Genomic DNA, 9,740 nt, shown 5'->3' on the forward strand with positions numbered 1-9,740 from the left:
ACAATGGAGCACTACATTGTGACAAGAGTAATCTTAAACTAACTTAAGGAATAATTAGTACATTTTGATATACACAAACAAAAGGTAATAGTTCTTTACATAGTAATTAAAATATGCATACAGAATAGCATAATGGCATGCACACCCCAGCAACGGACGATCCCACGACAATTTGCCAGATACAGTTCACTCAATTATTATTTCACTGTTACCCACTTATGATCACATATAAATTATTAGTTCCCGTGGGAAAACTGATCACACAAAGAAATAAACAATCATTCCCACGATACGCTGGGCCTAACGCCAACACTGTAACATGAATGTGCATTTGTATAGAACATAAGTATAATAATATACATGCTTGTAATTTACATACAATTATAAATGTACATATTAATATATTCACTTACGTATCTTATAAGGGTACGTAACACTTCCACCTCCAAGAAAAAAAATGCAATGGATTGAAGATCAATGGCATTTTTTCAGAAGTAAAAATGTTAGGTAAAAAGAAACATTTCATTTATGGTACATCAAAACTTCTTGACAAAGCATCAGCAATAACATTTTGTCTGCCTGGAATATGTTTGATTTCTACATTAAATTCCTGCAAAAACAATGACCAGCGCAGAATTCGTTGGTTCTTGACTTTCATCATATTTATAAAGATAAGGGGGTTGTGGTCTGTAAATACTAACACTTTATTTCCTGATAAGTAAATCTCAAACTTCTTGATTGACAATATAAGACCCAACGCCTCCTTTTCTACCACGGAATAATTTCTCTGAGCTGCATTAAATTTTCTGGAATAGTAATACACAGGATGCTCAATCTGGTCTAAACCAACTTGAATAAGCACAGCACCTATCCCAACATCTGACGCATCAATGTGTAATATAAATGGTTTATCAAATTGGGGACTAGCAAGAATAGGTGAGGTGGACAATATGCCCTTTAGGTTCTGAAAAGCATTCTGACAATCTTGTGTCCACTGAAACTTTACTTGCTTGCGTAACAAGTTTGTCAAAGGAGCAGCTACTGTTGAAAAATTCCTACAATAACGCCTATAGTATGCACACATACCAATAAACCGTTGGACTCCTTTCTTATTGGTCAACACTGGGTAGTCCACAATGGCTTGAATCTTATCTTGTAAGGGGATAATCTTACCTTGTCCCACCTCGTGGCCAAGATAAGTTATCGTACCTTTTGCCCAACTACACTTATTCATATTTATGGTTAACTTTGCGTTTTCCAACACTGTAAGCAAGTTCTTAAGGCCTAAGAGATGATCGGCCCAATTCTTACTGTACAAAACAATGTCATCAAGGTAGGCCCTACAATCTGGCACATCCTTGAGTAAGAAATTCATAAGTCTTTGAAAAGTAGCAGGTGCATTTCTCAACCCGAATGGCATGACATTAAATTCATACGCACCATCAGGTGTAACAAAAGCAGTAACCTCTCTAGCATACTCTGTTAATGGAATTTGATAATACCCTTTTGACAAATCAAGCTTACTTACATATTCGGCATGACCTATGGACTCTATACATTCTTCCAACAAGGGTAAAGGAAAAACGTCCACTGTCGTGTTCTTGTTCAGTTTCCTGTAATCCACGCACAATCTCCAGGTTCCATCCGGTTTTGGCACTAACAAACACGGAGAGCTCCAAGTACTTTGACTTGGCCGAATGAAATCATGCTGGAGCAGATATTCCACTTCTGCTTGCATAATTTTCCTCTTTTCGGGATTCACTCGGTACGGATGTTGTCGAATGGGGGTGCTGTCCAGGAGCTGAATGTCGTGTGTGATGAGGTGGGTCTGGGTAGGAACCTCCCCAAACAGAGATGTATGGTTGTCCAGCAGAACCTGGAACTCATCACGTTGTTCCTCCTGTAAATGACATAGCATCTCCCTGCCATTGGAACTGGAACTGAGAAGTGGGATATTAACAACATGTCCCTCACTACAATTATCCTCAGGTGGTAACTCTTCCCGACTAAAACAAGCTACTACACCAGGTCCAACATAAGCTTTTAATCTGTTAATGTGCACAGTCATTTGGGGTTCTGAAAGATTAGGGTTAATTAGTTTATAAGTTAGGTCTCCCACCTTGTCTACCACTTGGTAGGGTCCTGCGAACTTATGGGACATGGAAGTCCCCATACGAGGTTTCAACACCAACACCAAATCTCCGACATCAAACGACCTTAGCTTAGCCTTGAACTTCTTGTCATATCGTACTTTCATGGCTTGTTGAGTCCTTCCCAGATGTTCTTTCGCCAACTCACGAGCCCGACACAACTTAGCCTTGACCTCGCTCAAGTACAATCCGCTCTGATGAACAGAGACATCTCCCAACAACTTTTCTTGTAGCATTTTAAGAGGACCTCTTACTTGGTGACCAAACACTAGTTCAAAGGGTGAACAGCCCAATGACTCTTGTAGCCCTTCTCTAGCAGCAAACAACACAAAGGGGAGATTCTCATCCCAATTACGTGGATGAGTTTCTCCGGTTGTCTTCAGCATTTGTTTCAAAGTCTGGTGGAAACGTTCAAGTCCACCTTGGCTTTGTGGATGATATGGACTGGACAATTTGTGCCGAATCCCTCGGGATTCGCAAAAAGTTCTGAAAACTTTAGAAACAAAATTTCCCCCATTATCACTCTGAATAACTCTAGGCATTCCAAACAACGAAAAGAATCTTTCAAGACACTTGATGAGATTATGAGCCTTGGTATTCCGTAGAGCATAAGCTTCAGGAAATCTAGTAGTCATACACATGAGAGTGAACAAAAACATGTTACCCGATTTAGTCTTAGGTAAAGGACCCACACAATCAATTACAACATGAGTAAATGGTTCATCAGGAACTACAATAGGTTGCAATGGTGCTCTAGGTACAGATTGATTTGGTTTACCAACAATTTGACAGGGTATACAGTTATGACAGTATCTGACCACGTCTTTCTTTAACTTTGGCCAGAAAAAATATTTACTTATCTTATGGTACATATTCGTGATACCTTGATGACCTCCCATGGGGTCATCATGTGCAGCCTGCAGGACCTGCCTACGATAATCATTGGGGACAACGAGTTGGGTTCTAATCTCACAATCCTCTGAAGAGGGAGTTCCCTTGGGTCTCCACCTTCTCATCAGAAGTCGATCCTTGAAGAAGAAACCCGTCCCTTCCTCCAATGCATCAATATTATCAGGAGCCTCAGAAATACACTTACTTAAACTAGGATCAGTAGTCTGTACAACACTTAAGGGCAATGACTCAGACTCAGCAGCGAGCGGGCAAGAACCTAGTAGCTTGATCTCTTTTCCCGATTGATCGGAATAAAATGGAGTCATAGCTACTTCGGCCTCACTCTCGACAACTGGCGCACTGGAGACAAGCGGGCAAGGTACAGATAGTTCAGCCTCCTCACCTTCACTTTCCTTGTGATTTAGGTTCGGCGGGGCTTCTACTACGACCTCACTCTCATCATCCAGTCGAGTCATAAAAGAATCCTCAAGATCCACCTCCCACTCCTTTACTGAAGGGGTCCTGGTCTTGGGATCAGCAACCTTAGTGAAGACAGGATTACTCTCACCTGTTTTTCCCATTGATCTAGTAACAACACAAGCAGGGTAAATAATATCATCATCTGCTTCCGGTTGAGCTAATATATTATGGGGTTTAGTTAACATGATGGGACACTTGGGCCCTACAACCATTTGGTTGCCAAAATCATTACCTAGAATAATGTCTACCCCAGGAATGGGCAGTTGTTTACTTACACCAACATTACACCATCCTGAAGTATATTTAGAATCAAGGTTAACTTGCAATAAGGACACTGGTTGCACACTACCGGCAATACCCTGGAGAAGCACAACTTCACCCAGATCTCGGGTGTCAACATCATCAAGTACCTTCTGGGTAATAAGAGACTGTGAAGCTCCAGTATCACGGAGTAATTGAACAGTCTTATGTCTACCATTAGTACATAATAAGGTACCTGTGGACATATAGGGTTTGAATTCAGCCATCCAATTGGGACTGACTGTAATACATGAAGAATTAATAGGTTGCACTCCTTTACTCATAATAAGACCAGTTGGTCGGAGTTCAGGATGCAAACTAAAACATGAAGAAATCACATGCCCCCTTCTCTTACAATGGGTACAATGTTTGACAGTGGACACACTGGTATAACCAACTGCCGGTTTAGAATTAGCATTACTAGGCTTAGATGATCCTGGCAATGGAGTAACCATCTTAGGGTTAGTAAGAGAAGAGTTCACGGGAGTAACTGTCGCACCAGGAGGAGACTTATACTGATAAGGAGTACGGTGAGCATTAAAATTTACTCTACGACTAGACTTAGGTGAAGTGGCCGTAAACGGGGCCTTAGTCAGCAACTCATGCTCATCCGCGAGCTTTGACAGCTCATCAATATCGGTTACATTCTTTTGTTCCGCCATAAAAGTAGACAACTGGTCTGGAAGACAGGACAATACTTCTTCCACTATGAGAAGATTCTTTAGAGCATCAAAATCAGTGACTGCAAGTGACTTTAACCATCTGTTGCAAAAATTCGTCTTCTGACGAGTAAAATCTGCTATTGTTTGATCCTTGATTCTCCTTAGGTTCCTGAACTTTTGCCTGTGTGCCTCTGGATTTAGTTGGTATGCATTGAGGATGCTTTTCTTTACAAAGTCATAATCAAAACTATGAGAGTCAGGTAAGGATGTGAAAACCTCCTGACTACGCCCCTTGAATTGAGACTGCATAATGGCTACCCACTGATCCCTTGGCCAGTTCATACTGATGGCAATTTTATTAAAATGTGCAAAGAAAACCTCAGGATCTTCCTCATTGAACTTGGGCAACTCTATATACTTATTCATCCTGATGGGATTATTATCACTATTTGTTGAAACATTACTAGTATTTCCATGCCCAGCTGCCATACGCTGTGTTTCAAGCCTTAAGTTAGTGTCAGCCATTTGTTGTTGAATCTCTAATTGCCTAGTTTGTTCCTCGGCTTGTTGCTTCTTTGTGGCTTCAAGTTGCAACTCAATTAAACCTCTCTGGTTTTGTGCCGCAATTTCTAAACGCCTAGTCTCCAGCTCCCTTTGCTGAGCTTCAGCCTCTAATATTTGCTGTTGCTGTTGAGCTTCAATCTCTCTTTGACGAGCTTCAGCCTCTAATATTTTCTGTTCTTTTTGAGCTTCAAGCTCTAATTGGCGAGCTTCTAACTCAAGACGCTTTAACGTCATCTGATCACTCGACTCCTCTCTTAACTCCTCTAGAATTTCTTCATCTAAATCCCCATTCTCAACAAAATGCGTCACAATGACTTTCAATATTTGGGCTTTAACCATTCTATTGCTGGCGGTCAAATCCAAATGATTTGCCATTTGTATTAACTCAGTCTTTTTAAGGTTCTGAATCCCTTCAAAGTCTGGGTGAGCCACCAACGCTGCAACTTTCTCCTCCATCGTTACTAACACTTGGCACTTAATTCACAACAATAATTAAACACAATGGCACTGCACTACACTTCACTGTAAAATTGTCACCACACTGAAAATTCGCTTGGCCTCACTGCACAAACAAAATATATAGGATGACTTACCTCAAAATCGTGAAACGTTGTTACTTGACACACAGGAAGGCTTGCTTGGCACATGGAATAGTTCTTAATAAACACACAGAGACACTTGACACTGGTACCTAGGAAGGCAAGGTTAGATTAGCATAGTTAAGTTAAAGTGGGACAATATTTCCCGGCACAGGCCCCCATAACTCTTTGTTACCTATCGTACGTTAAGGCTCGTGATCCTACAGCAGCCAACTTTAATAAGTCTAGGGATACGACACAACTGCTGTTCTCAATAGCGAATCACCAGTATAACCCCTTGACAGGTACTGAGCATAAAATAGAATCTTCAAAGGACTGAAGAATAAAGACTAAGATACATATATAATATTATATTAAATAAATCTCAAAGGCAAAACAGATGATTATATGGTCACAATATATATCACATTAAAAATATCACTGTACTTCCAGACATTAAATTAATAATATATAAGTATGGCTATTATAGAACAAAAGAATGACTTATCTCCAAAATGTTGTTCTCTCCCTGGCTTCTGCTCAGTTACTCAACAAGATCACGCGAGAATCAAAACAGATTGCCTCGCCCCGCGAATAAATTGCCAAAGTTACAATTATTAATATTTCAACAATGGAGCACTACATTGTGACAAGAGTAATCTTAAACTAACTTAAGGAATAATTAGTACATTTTGATATACACAAACAAAAGGTAATAGTTCTTTACATAGTAATTAAAATATGCATACAGAATAGCATAATGGCATGCACACCCCAGCAACGGACGATCCCACGACAATTTGCCAGATACAGTTCACTCAATTATTATTTCACTGTTACCCACTTATGATCACATATAAATTATTAGTTCCCGTGGGAAAACTGATCACACAAAGAAATAAACAATCATTCCCACGATACGCTGGGCCTAACGCCAACACTGTAACATGAATGTGCATTTGTATAGAACATAAGTATAATAATATACATGCTTGTAATTTACATACAATTATAAATGTACATATTAATATATTCACTTACGTATCTTATAAGGGTACGTAACACCTGGGAGTTAAGACAGTTACTATGGGCTGCTTCCTGGGGAGGTGTAACATAAGGAAACCTGGTAGAGGATCGGGCCGCGAAGACGTTAAGCCCCGAAATCATCTCTAGATAAGATCCTTTTTCTTGGTAGTCAGGTGAGGTGAGGAATGGTGGGCAGCTGAGGAACTGACAGGAAGGTTGTCCGGCACTACAAGGGCACATGTCACGGTCATAAGTAAACACGTAGGGTGTCCCTGCTCGAAAACAAACACCATAACCTCAAGACATTTGATGGATATTTTCGTTTTCTTGTGTGTTTTTCTGTTCGCTGCGAGCTGGTGCAGGGTGCCTCAACGAAACGATTTTACCATTTTATTAAAGAGGTTGTTGGTCAGTAGTAAGAATATAACTATCTTATTTTTTTATGTCATATGTAGAATATTTGTACGAACCCAAACAAATTTCTACATATTCCAGAGATAAAGACTGTCTGGTGTCATCAAAATGTACATAATTACATTGACCTTGATCTTATATATACATTAAATTATTATTTTTATTAAAACAATATTAATAACGATATTAACGTTAAAGAAAATCATTCTAATATGCAACAACTAATTTCCATGTCTGGGTTAGGTTCGGTTCGGTCCAACTTCCATAGTTGGGAGCTATGGGATAATATAAATCCCGAGCGCTGTCCACTCAGCCATCATGCCCCCTAAAACACACATACAGCCTCAATGTGTGTGCGCGCGCGTGTTTGTGTGCACACACCTATTTGTGCCTGCAGGATCGATCAATAGCTCTTGGAACCCGATTGTCTAGCTGCTGGTTTCTAATGTAATGACTCCGAACCTATTTCCCCATCATATCTACATTTAAAATTATGAATGGAGGTTGCTTCTCCAACCTGCTTCTTTAGTTCATTCCATTTTCCCACAACTCTTACTCTAAAAGAAAACTTTCTAGCATCTCTATGACTTATCGAAGTCTCAAACTTCTATTCATGCCATTTACTTCTATTGGAATTCATTGTGAACGTTTCCTCTTTTTCCACTTTGTCAGTCCCCCCTAAGTCCCCCCTTTATACTTCTCTATCATGTCCCTATCAATCTCCTTTTTCTAGCTTCATCAGGTTTAGTTCTTTACGCCTTTCTTCATAGCCCATCCCCCCGCAGTTGTGTGACAAGCCTCGCAGCCATCTTCTGAACCTTTTTTTGAGTTTCCTTACATGTTTTTTTTTTTTTATAGATGGGGCGGCATACTCGAAAACTGGTCTCATGTAGGTGGTGTACAGGGATCTAAGTTCCTCCATATTTGGGTTCCTAAATTATATTCTGACTTTTGCTAGTATAGAGTATACTGCTGTCGTTATCCTATTTATATGAGCCTTCGGAGATAGGTTTGGTGTTATGTCCACTCCCGGATCTTTTCTCTAGTCGTTATCGGGAAGTAGTAGTCTTCCGTCATCATGCACTGCCCTTTTGGTCTCCTGGCATCTGTTCCCATTTACATCACTTTTATGTCCCACTTACACTTCCTCGTGTTGAGCTCCAATTTCCATTTCTCTGACCACCGCTGCAGCTTGTTTAAGTCACCGTCCCTTGAGGCACTCCGCTTGTTACCCTACGCCATTCCGACTTCTCGTCTCTTACTGCTACTCTCTGACTCCTATACTATATCAAAGACTTTTTGGCAATGTGTGTGTGTGTGTGTGTGTGTGTGTGTGTGTATACATGAAGTTGTGCTCACCTGGTTGTGCTTGCGAACATTGAACTTGCATTGAGTTCAATGTTCAGCTCAATTGAACATTAATTGAACATTGAGCTGTTGGGTGGCGTGTGTATGACAGAAACTGATGACATACTAATAAAAAAAGATCTTGAAAGACATATAGTAAACAGAGAGAGATAAGCAAGTGATTGAAAAAGCAAATGAGAAGAAAACAGACAGCATATTTCAGCCATCAGGTGTGGCACAAAAGACTTGCCAAAAATGAACACAATAAGGCCCTCGACGACTTATACAACGCTTACAGACGCATGCGCAGGCGCGGTTTGTGTGTGTCAGAAATTTCCCACAAGACTGTTTGAGACATTTGAAAGAATTCCCCCTCCAGCAATACTTCCATCACTCTGCCCATTATTCTTTCCCCTCCATTCGTCCCCCACTCCTCAGTTCTTTTCTTCCTGTTTTCCTTCTCCCCCTCCTACTCCCTCACAATTTCCTTTCTCTTTAATTCCAAATTCAGACGCTTTTCTTTTGGGTCTCTGTTCTTCACACTCATGTCTTCCTCCACCACCTCAGTAACCAATCTAAACCCTACTTCTAATTCAAGGTAATATTTTGATGGATATATATATATATATATAATATATATATATATATATATATATATATATTTCTTTGTTAATATACATTTGAGTAGTTCTCAAATTAATTTCTTAAGTTCTGACTTTAGAGTTACTATCTTATACCTGCTGGTTGGTCAGTGAGCTTACTTTAGTGTCTTAGTTACTAACTCCAGAAGTTGATAGACCTTTAATTCTGAGAACTTGACCAATTATGAAACAAAAATCCATCCTGTTACTCGGTTAACTTTAGACCTGTACTGAACCAAAGTATTATTGCTGGGTAGGCAGTAAGCTTATGTGGTGTCCTTAATGACCGTTGAGGTTAATAACTCTTAAGCCCAACACCAAGCGAAGAACACCATCTGCTCCGGGCACAGGAATATAGAGTATATAAAAACGGGTGTATTCCGCTTCTTACTGTATTATGTAGTCGTAAACGTTGATATATAAGCTCTTGAGTGGCCCATAATAACACTCTAGAGGTAGATAGGCCTTAAGCCTAACATCAAACCAAAATTACCCACCCACACAACAGAATATACACACCCAAAGGTGTATACTTCGCTTCTTGGTACACCTACACTGAGTCTACATAAGTTGCTATTGGTCAGCATGGTCTTGTGGTGGCCTTAAGCTCAATTTGTTAAAAATTCAACCTGTACCCCTACAAAGAACGTCGCTTTTCGCTCGTATGCATTACATAAGTCCAAAAAT

Source organism: Procambarus clarkii, chromosome 86 (assembly GCF_040958095.1).
Source record: "Procambarus clarkii isolate CNS0578487 chromosome 86, FALCON_Pclarkii_2.0, whole genome shotgun sequence".
Classification (NCBI taxonomy): domain Eukaryota; kingdom Metazoa; phylum Arthropoda; class Malacostraca; order Decapoda; family Cambaridae; genus Procambarus; species Procambarus clarkii.